The 24,281-nt window shown below is 42.2% G+C and overlaps 1 long non-coding RNA gene across 1 annotated transcript in view; it reads left to right on the top strand.

Annotated features, from left to right (window-relative positions):
- Nucleotides 1-9,058: 9,058 nt before the first annotated feature.
- Nucleotides 9,059-24,281, top strand: part of LOC137572151 (uncharacterized) — a 118,443-nt gene continuing 103,220 nt past the window's right edge. The window contains exons 1-2 of the long non-coding RNA XR_011031544.1: nucleotides 9,059-9,161; nucleotides 9,212-9,315. This is a non-coding gene — a long non-coding RNA (uncharacterized lncRNA). The remainder of the gene's footprint in view (nucleotides 9,162-9,211; nucleotides 9,316-24,281) is intronic.

The following is a 24,281-nucleotide window of genomic DNA, read 5'->3' as shown; positions in this document are numbered from 1 at the left end:
GACTTATCGGCTCATACGGTTGCGGAGGGGTGTCCGGCATGGCTACTTCATACGGCTCCAGAGATGGACGTCTTTCCAGACACTCACAAACGGGCCGCGGAGGGGTGTCCGTTGTGAGTGGAACTGGGTCTGCTCGGGCTTTGGAAGACTCATGTACGGGCCGCGGAAGGGTGTCCGATACACGGTGGGACGGAGAGTGGGACTTGGATCCCTGGTCATCGGCGGCTGGGACTCTGTAGTCCTCCATTGGGACGGCGAGTACTTCATCAGGGTCCGGCCCTGGGTACGGCAGGATGAACATCTCCTCCCGGAAAACGGGCTCTGCCGGCCAGACGAGGGGCTCCGTTTGGGGAAGCGGGGGTGTGACCATGTTTTGTCGATATTGTCCGAGCGCCATATCTGGGGGGCACACGGGCACCGGGACTGAAGAAAGCTGGGCCGAGACGATCGTCTCTTCCTCTGTATGAATGGGGCCGGCCGACTCCGAGGGTCCAATATCTGGTGCCAAGGAGGGGAGGTTGACCACCGACAGGATCACGGCGCGCTCCGGTCGGGCAGAATCTGCAACTCGTTGAGCCTCGTCGGGTGGTTTTCGGTCGCCCTGGTGACCCTTGCTCCCTGATGGACGCTCCATAAGGGATGTCTGTCGGGGCCAACTCTACGCGGCAAAGCCGGACAGGTTCTTCCGGTGCACTATCGCCTGTGGGGGGGACGGGCATGACAGGGCCATGTTCCTTTTCCCATACGGCTATCATTTCTTCGACGATCCGGGCTATATATGCCGCGCGATCGCCGTCGTCTTCTCCTTGCTGTGACATACTGTGAAATATAAAGTGCGTTAAAACTACCCTGCATTCTGAGTGTACTAACGGGGCCCTATGAGTGCGGTTTACAAAAATGCTATGATTAAAACTAAGATACAATGGTTTTAGACAATTCTTGCCTAGCATCGGCGCGAAGAACCCCTCTTTAGAAGGGAGGGGGACGTTGGGCAGGCGCACCCACCAACAAGTGGTCCCCCTTGAAAGATCTTTAATCAGTGGCCTCGTGCGGGCCGTGGGAACGCGGTGTCCCGAGGCCGATGTCGTCAGAAGGACCAAGTTCTGGTGGTTCGCCGTCGTCACCATTGAAGGCCTTTAAGTCAGCCAGACCGGCGGTACGTCGTTTACGTCCCTGGGTTTCTTGTAGTCTAACGACGTTGCTGGAAAGAAACTTGATTATTTTATACGGGCCTTTATACTTAGGCGCCAGTTTGGCATTGAACCCTTCGATGGCATTAGACAGCACGTGTTGCTTGAGCATGACCATGCTCCCGATGTTTGGACGCCAGTCGCGTCGCCTCAGGTCGTAGTATTTCTTTTGATTCTGGGTCGCGTTCAGTTGATTCTCATGTACGAGCTTGAAAATATCTTCCATTCGTCGGGTGCGCTCTTCAGGGCTAGGGGGTTCGTTACCGGCGACATCCGTTACTTGGTCATAAAGGGCGCCGGGCATACGGGGTTCCCGCCCTAATATGATGTAGGCTGGACTGAATCCGGTGGTGTCGTTGACGCTTGAGTTGATCGCTAGTGTTATTTCTGGAAGCCATTGATCCCACGTGTTTTGCCCATTCTCCAGGTATTGTGCAATCATGGTTTTGATTGTTTGATTTGCGCGCTCGGTAGGATTCTGCTGTGGAGAATAGGGGGCGGTATGCTGGAGTATAATTCCGGACGTTTTGCAGAAGTTTTTGAAAAGCTTGCTAGTGAACTGGGTACCGTTATCGCTCACGAGGGTACGAGGATTGCCGAGTCGGGCCCAGATCCTTTCCCGAAATGCCTTCTCCAAAGCGGCTGCAGTGGCCTTACGAAGTGGTACCATCTCAACCCATTTACTATATAAATCCAAGAAAACTAGTAACATCGTATTACCTTGCTTAGAACGCGGCAAAGGCCCGATAAAGTCAGTACACACGGTATCGAACGACTCCGCGACTTGACGGGTGAGCATTTTGCCCGCCGGTTTCATTTGCGCCGGCTTAAACTGCGAGCAGACGAGGCAGCATCTAACGTAACGCGCGACATCTCGGAAGAGGCCAGGCCAAAAGTATCTTTGGGTCACTCGCAAAGTGGTTTTCCTGATTCCCAAGTGGCCAGCCGTCACCACATCATGACATTCCTTTAGTACTTGGTGTCGAAATTCTAAGGGGACGCATAGTTTCCAAGGTGTAGAATCGTGGTCATCGGGGTGGGAGTCTCGTCTGCGATAAATCTGGCCGTTTTCGAATGTATAATCTGAGAAATCCGCAGGGTGCTCCGTGACGTGCTGCCGCATCTTTAGCCACCATTTGCACTCCGGTTCTACTAGTTGTGCCCAGTGAAGTACATCCAAAGGTTGACGCGATAAGGCATCGGCAATCACGTTCAGCTTACCTCGTCTATAATGTACCTCGAACTCGTATTGTTGCAACTCCAGCGCCCATCTGGCCACACGCCCCGTGGGATTTTCTATCGAGTTTAGCCATTTGAGAGCTAAATGGTCCGTGATCACGTCGAAGCAATAGCCTTCCAAATAGCAACGATATTTCCTGATGGCCCAGACTATCGCTAGGCATTCTTTCTCAGTAGTCGAGTAGTTTTCTTCCGCCTTCAAGAGACGTCGACTAGCGTACGCAATGACTCTTTCTGTACCGTCGATACTCTGAGTGAGCATTGCGCCGAGACCAACATCGCTGGCATCCGTCTGTAAGCAAAACTTTACAGCGAAATCTGGACAAGCTAGGACAGGGGCAGTGGTGAGACGTGTCTTGAGTGCATCGAACGCCTGTTGTTGCTCTACGTTCCAAAACCAACTCAAACCTTTCTTTAACAAACTTGTGAGAGGTTGTACCATGTCGGAGAAATTGGGGACGAACCGACGATACCAAGAGGCGATACCGAGACATCGACGTAACTCCTTGACATTGGTTGGGGGCTGAAGGTTACGGATAGCTGCTACCTTTTCGGGGTCGGTATGGATACCATCCTCACTGACGACATGACCTAGAAATTGGATCCGCTTCTTGAAGAAACGACATTTGTCTCGGTTGATCCTTAAATTTGCTTCTCGTAGACGTCGGAAGACTTCAAGCAGGTGTGAGAGATGCTCCTCGAGCGTCTTTCCGATTACGATAATATCGTCTAGGTACGCGAAGGCATGTGGTTCCATTTCGGGTCCAATCACACTATCCAAAGCCCTCTGGAACGTGGCGGATGCGGAATGTAAGCCGAAGGGCATGACTTTCCAATGGAATAACCCGCGTCCGGGCACTGTGAAGGCCGTACACTCTCTACTTTTGACCTCTTAAGGGTATTTGCCAATATCCGCTCTTTAAATCTAGAGTAGAAATGTACTTCGCGTTCCTCAATTTCTCTAGGATATGGTGTATATGAGGCAAGGGGTATGCGTCACGTACTGACTGAGAGTTCAGTTGTCGAAAGTCTATACACATGCGAGTGTCACCGGTTTTCTTACCTACCAACACGATTGGTGCGCTGTGAGGGCTTTTGGATGGTTCAATACGGTCCTCCTTCAGCAGTGCGTCTACGGTTTCATTGATAATTTGTTGTTGGGCCGGATTACGGGGATAATACCTCTGCTTCATGGGTCGATCGTGCTTCAATACAATGACATGTTGTGCTATTTGGGTAACGCCGTTGAGCCCGTCGAACTTAGTGATTTCCGCGTCAAGAACCGCTTGAAGTTCCGGCACTAGTGTCTCCTGTTCCATACTGGATGATTGTTCTGGCTTTAAGTCCTCGTCACGGGTCTCAGCTTCTACTGAGGCTAATCGGGCGTCCACCTTGGTTACCGGTTCCTTTTTGCCGCCGGGCTGGGGAATGGGTTTTTACGGACAGCGTCAGGTGTTGGAGGCGGCAAAACTGAGCCTGCTTGACATACTGGTTTATTGCTATGCTGAGAGTCAGAGGTGTCCTTGGGCATAGCGGACGTTTCTGCAGGATCCAGTTGATTTATATGAGCATCCGGCTGCGTGTGGTCATCCGCCACTAGGGATGGCTGAATTGTAGAATTGACTGGGCTGTGGGTCTTATCGAAAGGAGGCAATTGTAATAGATAACCTCCACAACGTATAGAAGTTCCTATGTTCCGAAGGAAATCCACTCCTAGAATAAGGGGATCCATCATCGATGGCATCGCTAACAAGGTCATATGCACGGTCTGTGCCCCGAGGCTGATGGTTGCCCTAAGAGAACTTTTGATTGCTGCTCGAGTATTATCGGCAAGGTTAATATTAGTATGAATGTCTCGCAGAAGGAACGGAGCGAAGTGCTGAAGAGCCACTTCCTCGTTTATGAAACTCTTGTTCGCTCCTGAATCCAAGGTAGCTACCATTGGTTTTCTATTGACGAAGACATGGAGTTGGATGCGGTCTTTCTTTAGGAGGAGTGGGTTACTGGGCTGAGGTCCTGGTCTGGTCCCTCCGTCTGGCCCAGATTGAGACGGAGGTTTGGCCCGTTTCCCGAACGACGGCAACATTCGATAGTACGTACCCCCCTCTTAGTCCGCATTGCCAACAGAACAATACACGGGGCTTCGTGCATTCTCGTGCGAAGTGACCAGCTCCCGCACATTTGCGGCAAGCGGTACTGGTATCTACTAGTGCTTCGGAGAGTTGACATATAGCAGTCCCGTTTAGGCTGGAAGGCGTATGATCCACGGGCTTACTCTGAACGGCTTTGCTCCTTTTCCAAAGCATGCGCTGAGTCCTCGCTGCCTTGCTCCAATCGAATTGTCTCATAATTTACCACCAACTTGGTTAGGCCGGGTAACGTTTGGAAATCATTTCGTCGGGTATACAGCTTGTAGTCTGGTAAAAGATTTTCGTAGATCCGGTCGAGTTCTTGTAACGTCGAGTAATGCGCTCTCTTCATCATCAAACGAAGGTCTACTAGATACTCCTTGTATGGTTCCTGATGGCGTTGCTTTCGAGCGCGTATACTATCCTCTAGTTTCTCAAAATAGCGTGGGGGTAGAAAGAACTCTAAGAATTCGGACTTGAAGTCGACCCATGTCATCTCCGGATAGCCGCTGGTTTGCCACCAGCTTTCGGCCCGTCCGGTCAATAGGATGGCTATCATCAGCAGCGTTCCAAACTCAAACGGTAAGTCGCGGCTCGAGCCTCTATTTGCTCTATGAAATAGATAGGGTCGGTAGATCCGCTAAAGGCAATTCCCCATTTAGTTATACGTTCCACGATCGAGGCATAGCTCCCAGTAGTACGGCCTACCATAGATTCATGGACTCGACTCCGCTCACTGGGTTCGATGTTAATCTTTGAGCCAGCCATGCTGAATGTCGGAGAACCGGAACGAGAACCAGAATGCGATTCCGAACGATAGTTGGGGTCTTGTGGCACCGGTAGTTGAGAAATGATTCCTTCGGGAGTAGGCGACGGTGCTCTGGACTGTGGCTTTACATCTAATTTCTTGTCCCCGGCACTAAATTGGGCTTCGATTTCTGCGAGTCGACTCAATACCTCAGGATGATGATCCTCCCTTGAGGCGAACTCACGGAACCGATTTCTTAGTTCTTCCACTATTCCACCGGTATCTAATCCGAATTCGTCACAAAGGACTTCCAATTCGGCTTTGCGACGATGATTTATCCAATGAACGCCCATTGCTAGTATGTTAGTAAAGACTCGGAGTCGTAGTATAAGTGATAACCAGCTAAAGGATCTCGGAGTTTGCCCAGTAGGTAACGCGATACTGATTGAGGATGGCTACGGTAAACCGATAGACTATGATGTGGACATGCAATTTGACCAATGCGTATATACATATATATTTTATTTAATTTTTAATAAATTCTGCAAGGGAGGGGTCAGAAAATATAAAAAATGTATATATGTTTGTTCAAAGAAGAGTAAGAAACGGTGACGCGTAAAGGAGAATTATCGCCGCCGGGGAACTTTCGAGGTGGTTTTTGGTTTAAATATTCTGAACAAAATCTTTGCAATGGATCAAATGTATATAAGAAAGATCTTGCCTGTTGGTAGAATTCGATCCAGTTTGTTTATTTGAAATAGGTAAATCCTTGAATGTAGAATATAGTTATTGGGGACGTGATTGATTCTCCCTCGACGTTGTCCAAATAAAATAAAAGTTTACTCCGATTACTGTCTAGAATATCCTTGAGAAAATAGTGGTCCTTGCTGCCGAATTTTCTGATGTCCTTTGCATTAATCTCCGTTGGGTCCTTGAAGCTTAGTTCAGCTTGGCGATGAATGTCCTTGTCCTATGTCCTTGTTGATCCTTGTCCAGGTGCTGATCCTTGTCCAGTTGTTAATCCTTGTATTGGTGAGTAGTCCTGATAATGATCCTTGTCCAGTTGCTATCCTTCCGGATTGAAGCAATTTTTTTCGATGTTTCCTTGTTGAGTTCCAAACACTGACTGACTTTGCCAGTGCATAGGCTTGGTTTTAAATAGTCCCTTGTGCGTCACTCTTCTGTCTCTTTTCCCCTCTTGGGTGGAGTGGTGGATTTTAGGACCCAGCCCAGGTCCCGTTCGACTCGTAATGCGGTAGGTTACAACCTCACTAATGGCTCTCTGAGAGAGACTCCTAGACTCGTTCTATGTGCTCCTGGTAACGTTAGCTTTTTTTTTTTTTTTTTAATTTTGTTCCAATAAAACTAATTCCTATATGCGACTCTGTCGATGGCTCCGTTGATGACCCTATGCTAGCTCTGTTGGTAACTCAGTAGTTGACTACATTAATAATTCTCTCCGAACTACGCTGTTAATAAAATTATTAATCCTGTCGGAAACTCTGTTGATGACTCTGCTGATAATTCGGTAGCAACCCTGCCGGAGACTGTGCCGATATTCTTCCTTAGCATGACCTGGCTTTGAGCGTGTTATAAATATATATATATTATTATATTTTTTTTTTTTTTTTTGAAACTGATTTCGATGTGTGACTCTGTCGATGGCTCGGTTGATGACTCTATCGTTAGCTCTGTCGGTAGCTCAGTAGTTGACTTCATTAATAATTCCCTCCGAACTATGCTGTTGAAGATGCTATTAATCCTATCGACAGCTCTGTTGATGACTCTGCTGATAATTCTGTCGAAACCCTGCCCGAGACTCTGCCGATTTTCTCCCAGAGCAGGGCATGAATGTGTGCGTGTTGTATGTAAATATAGATTTTTTTTTTTTTTAAATGTTGCTTTTGTTTCACTGTTCTCAACAAAAAACAAAAAAACAATCATGCAAGTCTGCATAAAACGAATGGTTTTCTTTTGCTCATGTGTGTGTTAAGCTTAGGCGAAATACCTGTGCATACCCTTCCATACGAATACCCATACGATTGTGTCAATGTCTATGAGTCGCTTCTTCACGCATATGTACGTCACAAGTGAACCATAAATTCTTATGCCTTGGAAGAAATGTGTGACGTAATTGTCACACCCCGACACTTTCAGGCCAATCTCTGCGATTCGTGTCGTGAGCGCACACATACACGAGAGTCAGCGACACTCATACACACTCACACGATCGAATGTAGCATCACCCATGTGAGAGCCAATGCACACGAACATAACCGTTTTTTTTTCCCCACACACGCACTTTGAAAACTCTTTTTTTTTCGCACAATAAAAAAAAACTAACACGAAACTTTCCGCGCGACTGTACTTGCAAATCAGTGTGAATGAAGGAAAGACAAAAAAAAAAAAACGGTTGAATCAAAGCTATGTGTAAGAGTGAGAGAGAAATGGCGAGAGAATGCTCGTAGCTCACACACACGCCCCGAATCAAACGGTGAATTGTCTGCTCTCACTCTTACTGGCCACTCGCGTGTCCCTGTCTCTTTCTCGCATGTAACTGTTGCTTGCAAAGAAAACTAAAAGCACGTGGCACATCGACAACGTATATGCGACTTTTAAATACCCTAACCACAAATATACACACATATATATATATATAAAATAATTTTTGTCTCTGTGTATTTTGCCATCTGTATTGACTCCGATATATATATATATTAATGATAAGACATACATAAAAAAATTTTCACCCTTGTGTGGACTCATATATGTATATATATATATATATATATATATATATATATATCTATGAATGTGCATATATCTACATATATATAATTTAACATTTCCCCATAATACTCGTCAAGGTCCCTGCTCGGGCGCCATCTGTAAGGAAGCTCTGGCTGGGGTACAATTCTCAGTCCCAGAGTCCAGTCTACAGAACATTTATTTGATCTGGAGACCTTGACGAGTATTAGGATAAGGGACCGAGACCACCTGAAGGGGAGGAAAGGGATGGGAAAGGAGTAGAAGAAGAGTCCAAGAGGAGTAGCAACGACTGATCTCGTCTGCCGCTTGGCCGAGATCCGTTGCCTCCTCACCTTGAGTGACTGAGCCTAGGGACCAGCGACTGACTTCGACTGCAGGAGAATAACTCATCCTGCCGAAGTCCGCTGATCCTTTGGCTCCACTCAAATAGTTAAGTGGGCAAGGAAAAGGGAAGGGAAAGGGTATACGAAAGTTCAGTGCCGAATAAAGAAATAATGCCGGGTTAGATTAAGTGATCATGTTGTAATATTTATTAATATTTAATTAATCCTAAACATATTTGGAAATCTGGGTCCCTACCGCACTCAAGTAGAAATAAAGGGAGACTTTGGTCACGGGCTCACCTGCTATTCCTGAAGGATCTCTCTCTGTTACTCGGTCTCTAGTCAGACATTTTATATAAAACGTTTTTCCACTTTGACGGCTGTAGCTAAGGAAAGTAACAAAAAAAATTCGCAAGGAAATACAAACCTATTGCTGTCACATTGAGCAAATATGATATCTATCACCTTGAGCAAATATGATATCTATCACCTTGAGCAAATAAGACACCTCTCCCAATTCGAGGATGCTTAGTTGCGTTTTAAGTTTATGCCTACTTTTTTATAATTAATTGATAACTTAATTTTATTTGTTGACTTCGCAGATCGTACTGATTTCTTGTAATTAAAAGTGATAAAATTTGAACATTTTCATATATTTTAGATATCTGCATTTCCGGTATGATTTGGGCTGTGGTGAAGTTGATATCCAATTCAATACCACAAAAATTAGCGATGGTTTATGGCATCGGGTCAGAGCGATTAGGTACGTTAATGGTAAAAATTCCTTATACTTTACTTATCGTTCCTTTGCAGAAACTCACAAGATGGTTTCTTAGAAATGGATGGGCGAAAAAGTTTCACTTTACGAACTCCTGGAACCCTCCGTCAACTAAATACCGAAACGGGGTTATACGTCGGTAAGGACCTATCAGAAATTATATTTTTCTAACTCTTAAACACTGTTTATGCTTTGCACAACATTCCTCAGGTTCTACGCTCTGACAAAAATAATTCCTTGCGTTATTTCCTCCCTTATTCCTTAACAAAAATGGAAATCCCTTTCTCCGGCAAATCACACTCTGTTCTTGTCTCCTATGAGCAACTTTAACGTACTATATTATTCCTCTTCAAACAAGGGGATAAAGTCCGAAGCCTCCAATTATAGGGGCATTTCTAAATTGTCTGCCATACCCAAAGCATTTGAGAAAAAACTTCTCAATTGCAGCACTTTTGTAACTAAATTATTTTGTCATCGCAACATGAGCTTAAAAAACATAGATCGACAACTACTAACCCACTAGAGTTTACATCTCTTTCGATCAAAGGATTCAAAACTGCCGTGCAAACTGACGTCATTTATGCTGACTTCAGCAAGGCCTGACTGTTAATCATACTCTGCTTTTATATAAATTGAACGCACGGCATGCCCAAAGGATTCAAAGCTGCCGTGCAAACTGACGTCATTTATACTGACTTCAGCAAGGCCTTTGACTGTTATTCATACTCTGCTTTTATATGAATAGAACGCACGGCATGCCCAGCCTTTTGCTAGATTGGATTCTTCAATATCTTTTTAAACGTATACAAAAGGCCTTCCTTAAGTCTTCATTTTCTAAGACCATCCAGGTGACCTCTGGGGTACCTCAGGGTAGTCATTTGGGTCCATTGCTAATCACTCTTTTTATAAATGATCTTCCATTAGTAGTGACACATTCTCGTGTGTTTATGTACGCGGATGATGTTAAGCTCTACTCCAGTTTTAAAGACATATCGTCTTCTTGCCTGCTTCAATCCGATTTTAACGATCTTCAAAGTTGGTGTGAAACCAACTTATTAAACCTCAACAGCTCTAAATGTAAAGCTATGTCTTTTTATAGATGCACTCCCTTAGAGCGGTTAGATATTATCAATGACTTAGGTTTTCTTATGGACCATAACTACAGCTAATCACTTTTAATCCTCATATTTCTGCTACAGTTAGTAAAGCTATGAATGTTCTTGGGTTTGTGAAACGATGGTCAAAAGAGTTTGACGATCCGTACACAACCAAAATTCTGTATACTTCATTAATCCGTCCTATCTTAGAGTACGGATCCTGCATATGGTCACCTCAATATGAGACGCACCAAAGTAAAATTGAGTCTGTGCAAAAGCAATTGCTGCCATCATACTCTATTAGGTTTCTTTTAATCAATTTTCCTTCTTAAATTAATCGTGGAATAATGCTTGGTGCTTTTTTTATTCACAAACTTTTAATTGGTGAAATAGACTCTCCTGAGCTATTGAACCAGTTAAACCTATCTGTACCTACACTGTACTTCTAACTATTTCCCGCATGAACCATTTCGAGTCCTATGTTCTGATTACAATCTTCTGTATCCCGTAATCAGATCAAAAGCATCTCTTCCCTTTTTGTAAACCTCTATAAGTGTGTTAACACTTAGCTCGTGATTAGCTGTAGTTAATCATTTTTTAATTGCTTGACCGTTTTATTTTTGTATACGGTATACGGCTGCGCCCCACGGTCGGTCGTGCGGGAGGTTGATAGTTCTCTGCTTGGGATCGCGTGAAACAAGTTATGTCCTGGTGTCGCATAGGCCACTTGTTCGTATTTCGCATTGTCCGCATCATTGTCCAGACAATTACAAAAAAAAAAAAAAAACATAAATAAAAACTGCTTATTTAGTGGCAATTTAAATTTTATAATAAAACGTGTAGTCTTCATGTATTTTTATCGTTTATAAGCTATGCAGCTAAAATTAACACTGTTGGGGATCGATTGGATTACGTTAAATTAAAAGTTTTTCTTTATTTATTGATCATACACTTTCAATAACGGAAAAGGAAGAAAGCCAATATTCTTTTCGCAATAACTTTAAAGCTTAGTACACCCTTTCTTCTATTTAATTCTATCTGCCAATTACAATTTCTTTCTTAGTTTAAATTCAATAACTTGACTCAATGATTATGTTTTTGCTTAGACAAATTTTATGATAATATATCAGCTATCATGTCCTCAGTTAATAAATTATCTCGCCACTCGTAATAACTTCTCGATTGAATTGATGTCTGATGTTAATGTGTTTCGATCTTGCATGAAACACAGAATTCTTAGCCGTAAATTGAGCACTCAAATTATTTCCGAACAATTTTGTAGCGTCTCCACATCCAAACTCAAATAACAACATGTCTACACCAACGGTAGAGCAAATGAAGATTCTTCGTTGCCGCCAAATGCCTCATAACATACTTCATTGCTGCAACATGTTCGCTGTGAGATTCATTATTCCTTTGCACTAATTTGACAACTGAATGGTAGATTTCAGGAATTGATGTTAATGCAAGCTACATCAACTCTCCGATTGCTGAATAATACATTGTCACATCCTGTATGATGGGTTTCTCCTCTCTGCATGCCACTTGGAAACCAACATCCAATGGACTAGCAGCAGCTCGACAAACTTTCACAAGGTATAAGTAAATCATCTACATATATTAGTGTCAAACAAAGTCCTGCTGATAAGGGCACGTCTCGTTCTTGCAAGAAGTGAATCCAAGATCACATGGCGCTGCATTCAACTTGGCATTCCATTCTTTTCCTGCTTGTTTCAATCTATAAATCGCCTAATTTAGCCTCCCTTTCCTTTGATAGTTTTGAAATATTTTGAACCAATCGCTTTTTGTCCCTTGGAAAAATATTAGTGTCTATATTTTATTTTCCAACTCAGCCTCATATTCTTTATCCATAGAAATCTTCAAAAACGAAGATTGCGTGCCTTTCATCGCTGGTTTAAACGTCTGGGCCAAAATTATTTCCGTAACATGTAACTTGTTATACAAGGTGGCGCAAAAAAAGTCATCCGGCGCAAAAGAAGTCATCCGATGTTGTTTGGCTCTTATTTTTTTCTAAATGAAAAACTTAGATTCTGTTTTTTAATTATGTTTATTTATAAAGAATATATATACAGTGGCGAGCACATGCGGATACATGTTTCGATTCTATGACTTTGAGTGGCTCTAAAACCGAGGGAAATGCCTTAATCGAATCCAAATTTTTAAGAAAAATTCATTAATAATATATAAAACGAAAAACAAAAACTTTTTTTTAATATCCCCTCATTAGCTCAAATAATCCAGAAAAAAACTGAAAAATGAGCATGTATCCACTTTTGCTCGTGTAAGAAAACTTATAGATTAACGAATTTTTTTAATACTAGTCCAAAGGCCTTTGCCTTTAATCATTATTTTTATATATTGCTCCTAGGTATACTCTCCACCAATTTTTCTATCAATCCGTGCGATAAAGTGCTCAAGTCCGCTTGGACTCGACTCCAAGGCTCGCCCATTGTCCTGGGCGGATTTTCGTCGCGCGACAGTTGCTCCTTTGGCAGAACCCATGATTTTCGATCGGATTTAGATCTGGGCTTTGAGCCGGCCACTGCATCTTCAGAAAACGTTGATTTTCGAGCCATTCCCCTACAATTTTCGCCATGTGACCCGGATCACCGATAGAAATACTCGAGATATGGAACCGATAATGATCAACCAACCGTAGACAACGCTAAAACAAGGATTAGTTTCATTGAATAAAGGAGTTAGTGAGTGGACAACACGCCGGGCACTTCTCAGAATTGGTCTAACAGCTGCTATTAAGCAGCAGAAACCTGAGCTCTCAGCGAAGAATGTTGCAGCACGGCTTAACTTCTGCAGGGAACACAGGAATTGGAGTGTGGATGATTGGAAGAGGGTGATTTGGTCAGATGAGACTAAAATCAATAGATATCAATCGAATGGAAAGGAGTAATACTGGCATCGCCCTTATTAGAAGCTTCAAAAACACCAAGTAAAAGAAACTATGAAATTTGGAGGAAGCGGCTTGATGATTTGGGGGTGATTCACCTATTGGAACGTTGGCGAATTGGTCCGAATAAATGGCATTATGATAGAGGAAGATTATTTACATGTTGTGGAATCCAATCTTCCTGATTTTATAGATTAGAGTGAATATTAAGAAAGCGAAGTTACTTTCCGACAGTGACCGCCCTGTGGCTTGTAGGGGAAGCTTCTGTTAGCGCTCTTGATATATCTCATGATCACTGCTTCTTTCCTCGAAGATTGCGTTCCTTGTGTTTCTTGACCGGCCCATTTTTTTTCATTATTTCGGCAGCCTCTATCGTGAGGGGGGCCTTGGAATCTCGACCAATGTTCTTTCGGCAGCCTCTGCTATGAGGGGGCCTTGGTTTATACAACCAGTCATTTTATTTTGGGCAACCCTTCTATGAGGGGGCCGTGGATTTTCGACCATCATGTTTTTTCGGCAGCCTCTGCGATGAGGGGCCTTGGAATTTCGACCAATAATTTTCTGCAGCCCCTGCTGTGAGGGGGGGCCTTGGATTTACAACCAGCCATTTTATTTTCTGCAGCCCTTCTATGAGGGGGCATTGGTATTTTGACCATTATGTTCTTTCGGCAGCCTCTGCGATGAGAGCCCTTGGAATTTCACCAATAGTTTCGAAATTCCTTATTTGTCTCAAACTCAAGGTCTGGCAAAAATTAGTTCTGGACACAGTTTTCGTGAAGCGTTGCATCGATTGGTGCCTTTAGCTTATCGAAAGTTCATAAAAATACGCTGAATAGTCGGAATTTGCTCATGGGTTTATATACCTGGTGTTTTCGCATCGTTGTCTCTTGCAGTCTTACTGTGAGCAAATTTTAACAGCTTTTTGAAACGTCGGCGAATTATAGACCGAAGCTCGATCAACTATCCGATCTCAAGGTAAATACATCGCCTTGGTAAACATGGCTTTGAAATGTTTTAATCGCTTTGCGGTAGGTCAGCTTATGTTCTCGCATAGCGGACTTTATTAAATTGTGGTGTTTTTCGGTATGAAAGTAGTCGTCTCAGATACACGTCCTTTGAGCGTCTCCTTTGTCCTGGCCCGCAATCCCTCCAGGATATTTTAAGTGGTAGGAAGACGATCCTTACTCGAGGGAAGAATTACGGCTCCCTGCTGATCAGGATAATTTTATGAAATTTTTTTTTTTTTAATTATTAATCTTTTTTAATCTGTCCTTATGAACGTTTTGGTCCTTATTATTGTTATTTTTAATAATTATGTTTTCCTTATCTTATATCTGTACTACAATGTATGGCTCTAAATGAACCGTGTCTTTTTTATGGCCTGCTTTGTTTCTTATCTGTCCTTTATCTCCTACACTTAATTCAAAACTCTTGGTTTTCTCATCATATAATAATTTTCTATAAACCTTGGCTTTGTCTAACATAACTCTAGCTCTATTGTATGCTATTTCCAATCTAAACTTTACTTCCTAAGAATAGTCATCCAACTTGTAAATAGGAACTATTTTATTAAAATCTATGACTACTTTGGTAATCTGCCAGCTACAAGTTCGCAAACGTTGCCTGTAATTTGGCGATCGACACCAGCGGACGAAATAAATGCTTTCCTGAAATATTCAACATTGTGGCTTCACGTACTTACATTGCAGCTAACGACAAATATGCGTGTCCAGTTGCAGAACGATGAATCAGCTGAGGTATTCTCACAACAGTTACTGGACATTGGGAACGGGAAGCTGCCAGCCGATGAGACGTCAAGAAAAATATCATTGCCAGAAAATTTTTTTAATTTAGTTACATCAAGAGAAGAACTGATCGAAAAAGTATTCCCTAATATTCAAGTGAATTACGAATGAATGAAATTACATATAATGAAATTGAATGAAATTACATGTAAGTCGATAGACACCGTTGTGGAGGCAGACGAAGCGGTTAATTATCTAAGGAAAGTTTTGATCTCACTTGATCTGCCTGGAATGCCAATAATCATGCTCCAAAATATTAATGGGCCAAAACTCTGCAATCGCATGCGACTCGAGGTCAAAAGATCTTAACTGAACCATTCAAAGGTAAAGATGTCCTCATTCCCAGGATTCCGACTGAAACACCGTTTCAATTTGGAAGATTGCAAGCTCAGTCGGATGCGGATTGCTTTTCACATGGACGATTGTATGTTGCGTGTTCCCGTGTCGGTAAACCAGATAGCCTTTATATTTACGTGGAGAATGGAACAACAAAAAATATTGTATACTCACAAGTATTACAAAATTAAACATAAGTAAAAGTTATGTTTGTTGTGTTCCTTATTTTTTATGCGTGCAACGACAATTTGCCACAACGAAGCGTGTATCGAACGTAGCGCCATCTGCTGCAGGCGGGGAACAGCGAAGCGTGGCAGGGTACAGCTAGTATCTACATATTCCGGTTTCGGTTATTGGCCATGATGTTAGTGTTATAATTAATTTTCTTATGTCTTAAACAAAAAAATCAAACTGACAGACGTAAACGCCGTTCCCCTATCGGTCACAACTCTCACTGGGTTACCGAATATATTTGCTTGTTTTTCCAAATGATTTACAACTTCTTCTGCCCCGGTACTTCGGGTAGGATATAACCTTACGAACTTATTAAAACCATCGACAACTACTAACAAATGATTGTACCTCTTCTTGGTAATGTCCATTGGACCCACATGGTCAATATGATATGTAACGAGAGGCTGATAAGGATCAATCACTGTCAGATACCCATCTTTTCCACCCATTTTCGCATTTGTTATGATACACACGCAACCCTCAACTAATCGTGTTACTTTATCTTTCAATTTAGGAATGAAATATGATTTTTCGAGTAATACTTGTGTTTTCTTTGCTGAGAAATGTCTTTTTTGTCTACGATCAACTGCTTATTGGCATCGTTGAACAAGACCTGATTCGAAATGTTGAAATCCTCATACTCGCCATTTTCAAGTAAACTTCGTACAGCTTTTGTTCAATCATCCACCAATTTCGCTTCTTTCAAATGATGCATAACACTGTCTGTTATTAAATAACAGCTAACTCCACTCAAAGCATCTACATGCCTCATCCTTGATCCTGACCGATGTTCTAGACTCTAACTAAAATCCTGCAAAAATATGGCCCACCGAGCTACTCTCAAGGAAACTTCCTGTTTTCTCATGGTCTTTGTAAAAGCATTACTGTCTTTAACTATAGTGAACTGCAATCCAAGAATGTAAACTTCTAGCTCATATGAATGATAATTCTGCTCACATACCTTCGTTTTTCGACTCATGTACTGAATTGGATGGAACAAATTATCCTCAGTATCTTTCTGCATTAGAATTGCCCCATAACTATATTTCGATGCATCAGCATGGACCTCTGTTTGCGCCTTCGGATTATATAACCTCAATACCGACTCACTTGTTAATGATGCTTTCAATCGTTCCAATGCTACCTCTTTGATCTCGCTGAACATAAATTTACTATACTTCCTTAACATATCGGAAAGTGGCTTCGCCATTAAAGCATATCCCTCATTGAATTTTCGAAAATACGATGTTAAACCGAGAAACCTTTGCACTGCTTTCTTATCACGAGGTCTTGGAAAATTATGTACTGCTGAAATTTTCTCCTCACTCGGTTTTATCATCCCTTCACTAATCACGTATCCCAGAAAATTGACTTGATTTTGTAGAATCTGACACTTTTTCCAGTTTAGCTGTAATCCGTTCTTCTTCGTTACCTCCAATACTAATTTCATTCTTGACATTCCCTCTTCTATGTCCTTGCTTGGGATGATGATGTCATCCATATAGACGATCGCTATGCCTTTCTGAATCAACTCCTGCATTGCTGCCATCATGAATCTCGTAAAAACCGCTGGAGAGTTTGAGATACCAAACGGTACATATAAGAATTCGTGCTGGCCTTTCTACGTAACAAATGCAGTGAACTTTTGCGAACTTGCTTCTACTGGTACATGGAAATATAAATTTTTTCAATTCCAGTGTAGTAAAAACTTTTCCTCCTTGCAATTGATCAATTATACTGTCCATCAATACTATCGGAAAATTATCTCGAATTATCTTCTTATTCAATTTTCTAAAATCGCAGCACAACCTTTTAGCTCCGTTTGAGTCTGCTACCAATACTATGGGTGATGCATACACCGATGAACTATCTCGAATAATTCCTTCCACAAGCCATTTCTGTATCTGATTATCTACAATCTCCTGATCACAGTAGGTCAACCTTCTTGAGTGTTGGTATACGGGAATATCATCTTTCAAAATAATTCTCATTTCGATCTTTGCATCAGGATTACGTTTTGGCTCATATCCCTGGACTTACATTTCGACCTCTTCAACCTGTTCTTGACTTAAATGAGACAACTCTAAACCGACCTCGTCCTTCCCTTCAAAAACTGTGCAGACATCTCCGAATTGCTTCATCCAATCCTCAACTGATTCAGTTTTTTCTTCTAATAATTTTTGCTGTTTACTAATCAGAAACTGTGTGCCATTTTTGGTTACCCTCATGTCAACACTGCCAAGAATCGTTCTTCCTAAAATAGTATCAAACCCCATGTCCTCATCGGGAACTACATGAAATTCAACTACTACCTTAATTTTGTCGATGATCACCATTATAGAGAAACTAAAAAACGTCAAAATCTTTGCATCTCCTATTCCCACCAAACACTTCCCAGGACCTGTTAGTTGTTTAACTTCTAGCTTCCAAAAAACACTTCGACGAATCAAGCACATATCTGCTCCTATATATACAAGCCCTTTAAATTCAATGTTCTCATAGCTAACCTTCTTTAGCTCTAACCCAGACGAAGTGAACGTACTCGAACTAACTTCAACTTTCTCATTTTGAACAACATTTGCTTGTCTCTCTCGCTTAATCTGTGCTTCGGTATTACACTGAGCTGCACGATGACCTGGCTGACCGCACTTGAAACACTTTTGATCGAACTTAGGACAATCTTTTCTTGAATGAGTCGCATCTCCGCAACCAAAACATTTTCTCCCTCGAGCCTGTGCTTCACCTGACCTTGCCGTACTTTCAAATCTGCTTGTCGCCTTGTACGAATCACTTCCTTTCTTATAAACTTCGACTTGAAACTTTAACTCTGAAATATTGCGAGCTTGAAATAACATCATCTTGTTGGATTTTGTATCTGGACTACCTTCAACGAAGTACTCTATCAGACTCTCCTCATCTACGTTTACCGGCTTTGCAATTTCCATCAATGCGTATAAATATTCATTTAGAGTTTCACCTTTCTTCTGTTGGCGCTGATTTAACTTTTTATGGACTGTAGCTGAAGATATTTTTACACTAAACTCATCACGAAGAGCTGCTTTCAAAGAACTCCAGTTTTTAATATTTACCTGACTCCTTGTGAAAGATTTTGCCGCCCCATACAATAACTGTTTACCATAGACAAATAAGTGTAATTCATTCCACTGTACCGTGGCTGCACATTCTTCTAGTTCTTGATTGAAATCCATTGAGCAATGTTAGGAATATCTGAACCTGAAAACTGTGAAACACTGTTTTCGACATCTTTCAAAGTGAACCAAGATCTCTCGGGTCTAGCTACGTTTTCTTCTGCAATCTCTACTTCCCCGTTCGCTGTTACCACTGACTGATCATCTGGGTAAGTAACCTATTCTGTAAATCTCGTTTCCTGCCAGTTGTAGGTAGCTCTAGTTAGGATAATTTCGATCGCAAAGCAACCACGCTTAGAGCCAGAATCTCTGCAAGCTCCATCTCAAGTACAAGGACTTAAAATTACGTACAAATCTTCTTATACTATGTTAGTACTGTTTTCTAGCTCTGAAAATTGTTATCAGTTTTCGCCAGATCTGATAAACATACGCTTTTCGTGTCTCTCGTTCGTCCCACGTAGCTCTGCTTTGTAGTCCTCCTCGATGTTTAATAGCCTTATCGTCAAATTCCTTCGGAAATCCTCTAACTTACTATCCACTATCGAAACTTATCGCCAACCTTAAAATTGTTGCCACTGCAAATCGTTGATCACACTGCCACCACTGACGCAGTTCACTCCTAGAACTCAACGCTAGTCTCTGTCGTTCTCCGCCACCACTAACGCAGTTCACTCCTAGAACTCAACGCTAGTCTTTGGAGAATTCCAAATTCCGTTTTCTCCAACCATGGCTATCCATTGTACACTTCTCCAGCAACTAACTCAGCCTCTGTTGCTTACGCCGTTACCACCAGATGTCCACCGCCACCACTAACGCAGTTCACTCCTAGAACTCAACGCTAGTCTCTGTAGAATTCAAGCTGTGTTGCCAGGGCTGGACCTGGCTAACCGCTGTACACTTCTCCATCAGTTAACACAGCCTTGAAACGTTTTTGCCACCAACACTTGTAAATTACTGTACACTTCTCCAAAAAATTACACAGCCTCCGTTGTAGCCGATTTGTATCGATTTCGCAACCTTGAATAAATCTTACAACCGGAATCGTCACAATCTCTCTAGCGCCGTACACTTCTCCAGCGCTCTCTATTGTGCACTTCGATCCGTTCCTGCCTTGCCTTTGAATTGCTGGTGTATCCCAATGGTACCTTCTTCGGCCAAACTTCTCACGAATGTTCTGTCATGTGCATTCCAGAACCACCTTCCTGATCAGCTTTCTCACTGCTTCTGCAGTTGCCTTATCACAGCGTCACTTGCTGTCTCGCTCATCGTTCGAATTTTCAAGTTTTTTGTCGCTCGCCGATACCGCGCTTTTACTGCAGCTATTTCGCTTCCACTCACTGAAACGACGGTTTTCTCGAGGCAGCGTCACTTGCTGTCTCCTTCCTTCTCAGAATTTCACAAGTTTTAACGAATTTGTACTCTATCAGACTCTCCTCATCTACGTTTACCGGCTTTGCAATTTCCATCAATGCGTATAAATATTCATTTAGAGTTTCACCTTTCTTCTGTTGGCGCTGATTTAACTTTTTATGGACTGTAGCTGAAGATATTTTTACACTAAACTCATCACGAAGAGCTGCTTTCAAAGAACTCCAGTTTTTAATATTTACCTGACTCCTTGTGAAAGATTTTGCCGCCCCATACAATAACTGTTTACCATAGACAAATAAGTGTAATTCATTCCACTGTACCGTGGCTGCACATTCTTCTAGTTCTTGATTGAAATCCATTGAGCAATGTTAGGAATATCTAAACCTGAAAACTGTGAAACACTGTTTTCGACATCTTTCAAAGTGAACCAAGATCTCTCGGGTCTAGCTACGTTTTCTTCTGCAATCTATACTTCCCCGTTCGCTGTTACCACTGACTGATCATCTGGGTAAGTAACCTATTCTGTAAATCTCGTTTCCTGCCAGTTGTAGGTAGCTCTAGTTCGGATAATTTCGATCGCAAAGCAACCACGCTTAGAGCCAGAATCTCTGCAAGCTCCATCTCAAGTACAAGGACTTAAAATTACGTACAAATCTTCTTATACTATGTTAGTACTGTTTTCTAGCTCTGAAAATTGTTATCAGTTTTCGCCAGATCTGATAAACATACGCTTTTCGTGTCTCTCGTTCGTCCCACGTAGCTCTGCTTTGTAGTCCTCCTCGATGTTTAATAGCCTTATCGTCAAATTCCTTCGGAAATCCTCTAACTTACTATCCACTATCGAAACTTATCGCCAACCTTAAAATTGTTGCCACTGCAAATCGTTGATCACACTGCCACCACTGACGCAGTTCACTCCTAGAACTCAACGCTAGTCTCTGTCGTTCTCCGCCACCACTAACGCAGTTCACTCCTAGAACTCAACGCTAGTCTTTGGAGAATTCCAAATTCCGTTTTCTCCAACCATGGCTATCCATTGTACACTTCTCCAGCAACTAACTCAGCCTCTGTTGCTTACGCCGTTACCACCAGATGTCCACCGCCACCACTAACGCAGTTCACTCCTAGAACTCAACGCTAGTCTCTGTAGAATTCAAGCTGTGTTGCCAGGGCTGGACCTGGCTAACCGCTGTACACTTCTCCATCAGTTAACACAGCCTTGAAACGTTTTTGCCACCAACACTTGTAAATTACTGTACACTTCTCCAAAAAATTACACAGCCTCCGTTGTAGCCGATTTGTATCGATTTCGCAACCTTGAATAAATCTTACAACCGGAATCGTCACAATCTCTCTAGCGCCGTACACTTCTCCAGCGCTCTCTATTGTGCACTTCGATCCGTTCCTGCCTTGCCTTTGAATTGCTGGTGTATCCCAATGGTACCTTCTTCGGCCAAACTTCTCACGAATGTTCTGTCATGTGCATTCCAGAACCACATTCCTGATCAGCTTTCTCACTGCTTCTGCAGTTGCCTTATCACAGCGTCACTTGCTGTCTCGCTCATCGTTCGAATTTTCAAGTTTTTTGTCGCTCGCCGATACCGCGCTTTTAGTGCAGCTATTTCGCTTCCACTCACTGAAACGACGGTTTTCTCGAGGCAGCGTCACTTGCTGTCTCCTTCCTTCTCAGAATTTCACAAGATTTAACGAATTTGTGAAATTCACTAGCCAAAATTAATTTTTTCTCTTTTAATCTGCCATCCCGGTTGAGCCCCCAATTTGTGGTATTTTATTTATATTCCGGTTTCGGTTATTGGCAATGATATTAGTGTTACAATTAATTTTCTTATGGCTTAAACAAAAAAATCAAACTGACCGAAACGTGTGCTCGCTGTCGTTGCAATCTTCCAAGTCTTGTGTGACCTTCTTTTCATTATTTTATGAGGCTTAGCACTACAAACTGGCTTTAGAAACGATGACCGCTTCTGGTTCTTTTATTGTGTATCGGTGCCTCATCACCGGTTCCTACATATATAAATACATACAAATAAATAAAATGAGTTAAAAAAAAAAAATATATATTCTAAAAATCAAAAAATAAAATTTTTTAAGCAACTTGTCCTCAAAAAAAAAAAAAACATACTACATTCGTATGTATATTCAATAATAGTATAAAACATCAATTAAGCTAATTTCGGCTGCCGAAGGTTATATACCCTCGCAGTCCTTTTCCATAATATTTTACTTGTTCCAAATTCTTTTTCTGTATCAAGGCACAGACAAACCCATCCAAAAATAATTTTCATTTCTTCTTCCCCATGTTGCATGCTGCGATTGGTAGCGTTGTGGATTTCAAGCAATGACATAGTAGCACATGCAGCGCTGTCGATTTTATTGACTTGTGTTTTATTTATCCGATCTGCGATCATAAACCACATCAAGGCGAAGCACGAATCTGTTTACGCAACTGTCGGCACAGACTGCGAGTCTTATGCGTCAGCCAACCGCTCCTTCGGGGCCTGTGGGCCGTAGAATTCCTCCGTGTGAGGTCGAAACGTTTGATGGCGACAGCTTAGCATGGTCCACCCTCCGCGACTTGTTCGCTGCCATTTACATATATCGACAATCCCTACCTGTCACAAGTGGAGAAGTTCTACCACTTGAACGCCAAGACACGAGGGGAAGCGAGTTCATAGTTGTCTTTTCCCTTTAAGTATTCAACTGTTAAATCATATTCTTCTAATTCGAGCCTCATACGTGTCAGTTTAGAACTGGGATTGATCATTGAAAAGAGGTATATTAAAGGTCTATGGTCTGTTTTTATTAAGAAATGTTTTCCATATATTTATGGTCTAAAGTGTAATATTGTCCAGTGTATTGCAGCTAATTCCTGCTCAGTAGTACACTAATTACTTTCTCCTTTAGTGAAAGATCTAGATGCATAAGCGATGGGAAGTTGGAGTCCATCATAGTTTTGAGTTACAACCGCTCCACATGCATGTTTGCTTGCATACGTAATTATACAGAATTCTTTATTAAAGTCGGCGTATTGTAACAATGTTGGTTCCATTAGTTTACTTTTTAAATATTGGAATGCGTCTTGGCATCCAACTGTCCATTCAAAGGGAACATTCTTTTTACATAATCTTGTTATGTGCCGGGAATATTCGGCGAAGTTTTTAATAAATCGTCTATAATAATTGCAAAAGGCTACAAAACGTCTAGCGCTATCCGCATTGTGCGGGACTGGGTAATTCATGATGACGTCATATTTCTTGTCATCTGGAAGTATTCCTTTATCTGTGAATTTATGTAAAGTTTATTATATTGATTATGTTTATTAACTAATGTATTATAGACGATTCTGAATGGTTAGGTTACAATACATTGGTTTTGTAAAATACAACTGAGAACAACTTAATTGAGCTTCGCGACAACTTTCGACTGACAACTGACGACTTTTAACTCTCAACTGCAACTGACTACTGACGACTCTCGCTCCCATTCACTCTCTCTATGTGCTTGTAGAAGCTCTCTCAATTACCAGGGACGGGCATAACCATTCTGATCTGCACAACACCTCTTCACATTCGGCCCTCCTGATCATCTTCTGTCCCAGATGATTCCGGATCGTCATTGTCAACGACATACCTCCACAGCTTCATATTGTCGGAGCTTGTGCTCGTCTGATTTGGTTCTTCTACTTGGGCTGCTTTGCGTACATCATAGCGGCCGTTCCTCTTTATCTTAGTTACCCCATGAGGGCCAAGAAAACAACTAACCACTTTCCGGCCTGCGACGAATTGGGTTCGCTTGATTGCGACGAGATCACCTAACAAGTACCCATAATCCTTCTTGCATCCTTTGTCAAAGTTGCGTTTGTAAGTCATCTGTGCTTCTAATATATTCCTCTTGGCTTCGTCACGCAAACTCTCTCGCTCAGCATTAAAGTTATTGATGAATTCTTCGTTGATTAGACATAATACTCGATCTCCTGCTTGTGCACACATTTTCGTCCCAAACATCAGCTTGAATGGTGAAACTTTTGTAGATGCGTGGACCTGTGGGTTAAGAGCCTTTTGAACCTGTGGGACATATTTGTACCATTTGCTTGACTCTTCTGCAGGCAGCTTCGATATAACGGCCAGTATGGATCGATTCACGCGTTCTATTTGCCCATTGCCTCG

Source organism: Drosophila tropicalis, unplaced genomic scaffold, assembly GCF_018151085.1.
Source record: "Drosophila tropicalis isolate 14030-0801.00 unplaced genomic scaffold, ASM1815108v1 contig_222, whole genome shotgun sequence".
NCBI classification, from domain to species: Eukaryota; Metazoa; Arthropoda; class Insecta; order Diptera; family Drosophilidae; genus Drosophila; species Drosophila tropicalis.
This window is presented reverse-complemented; position numbering and strand designations above follow the sequence as displayed.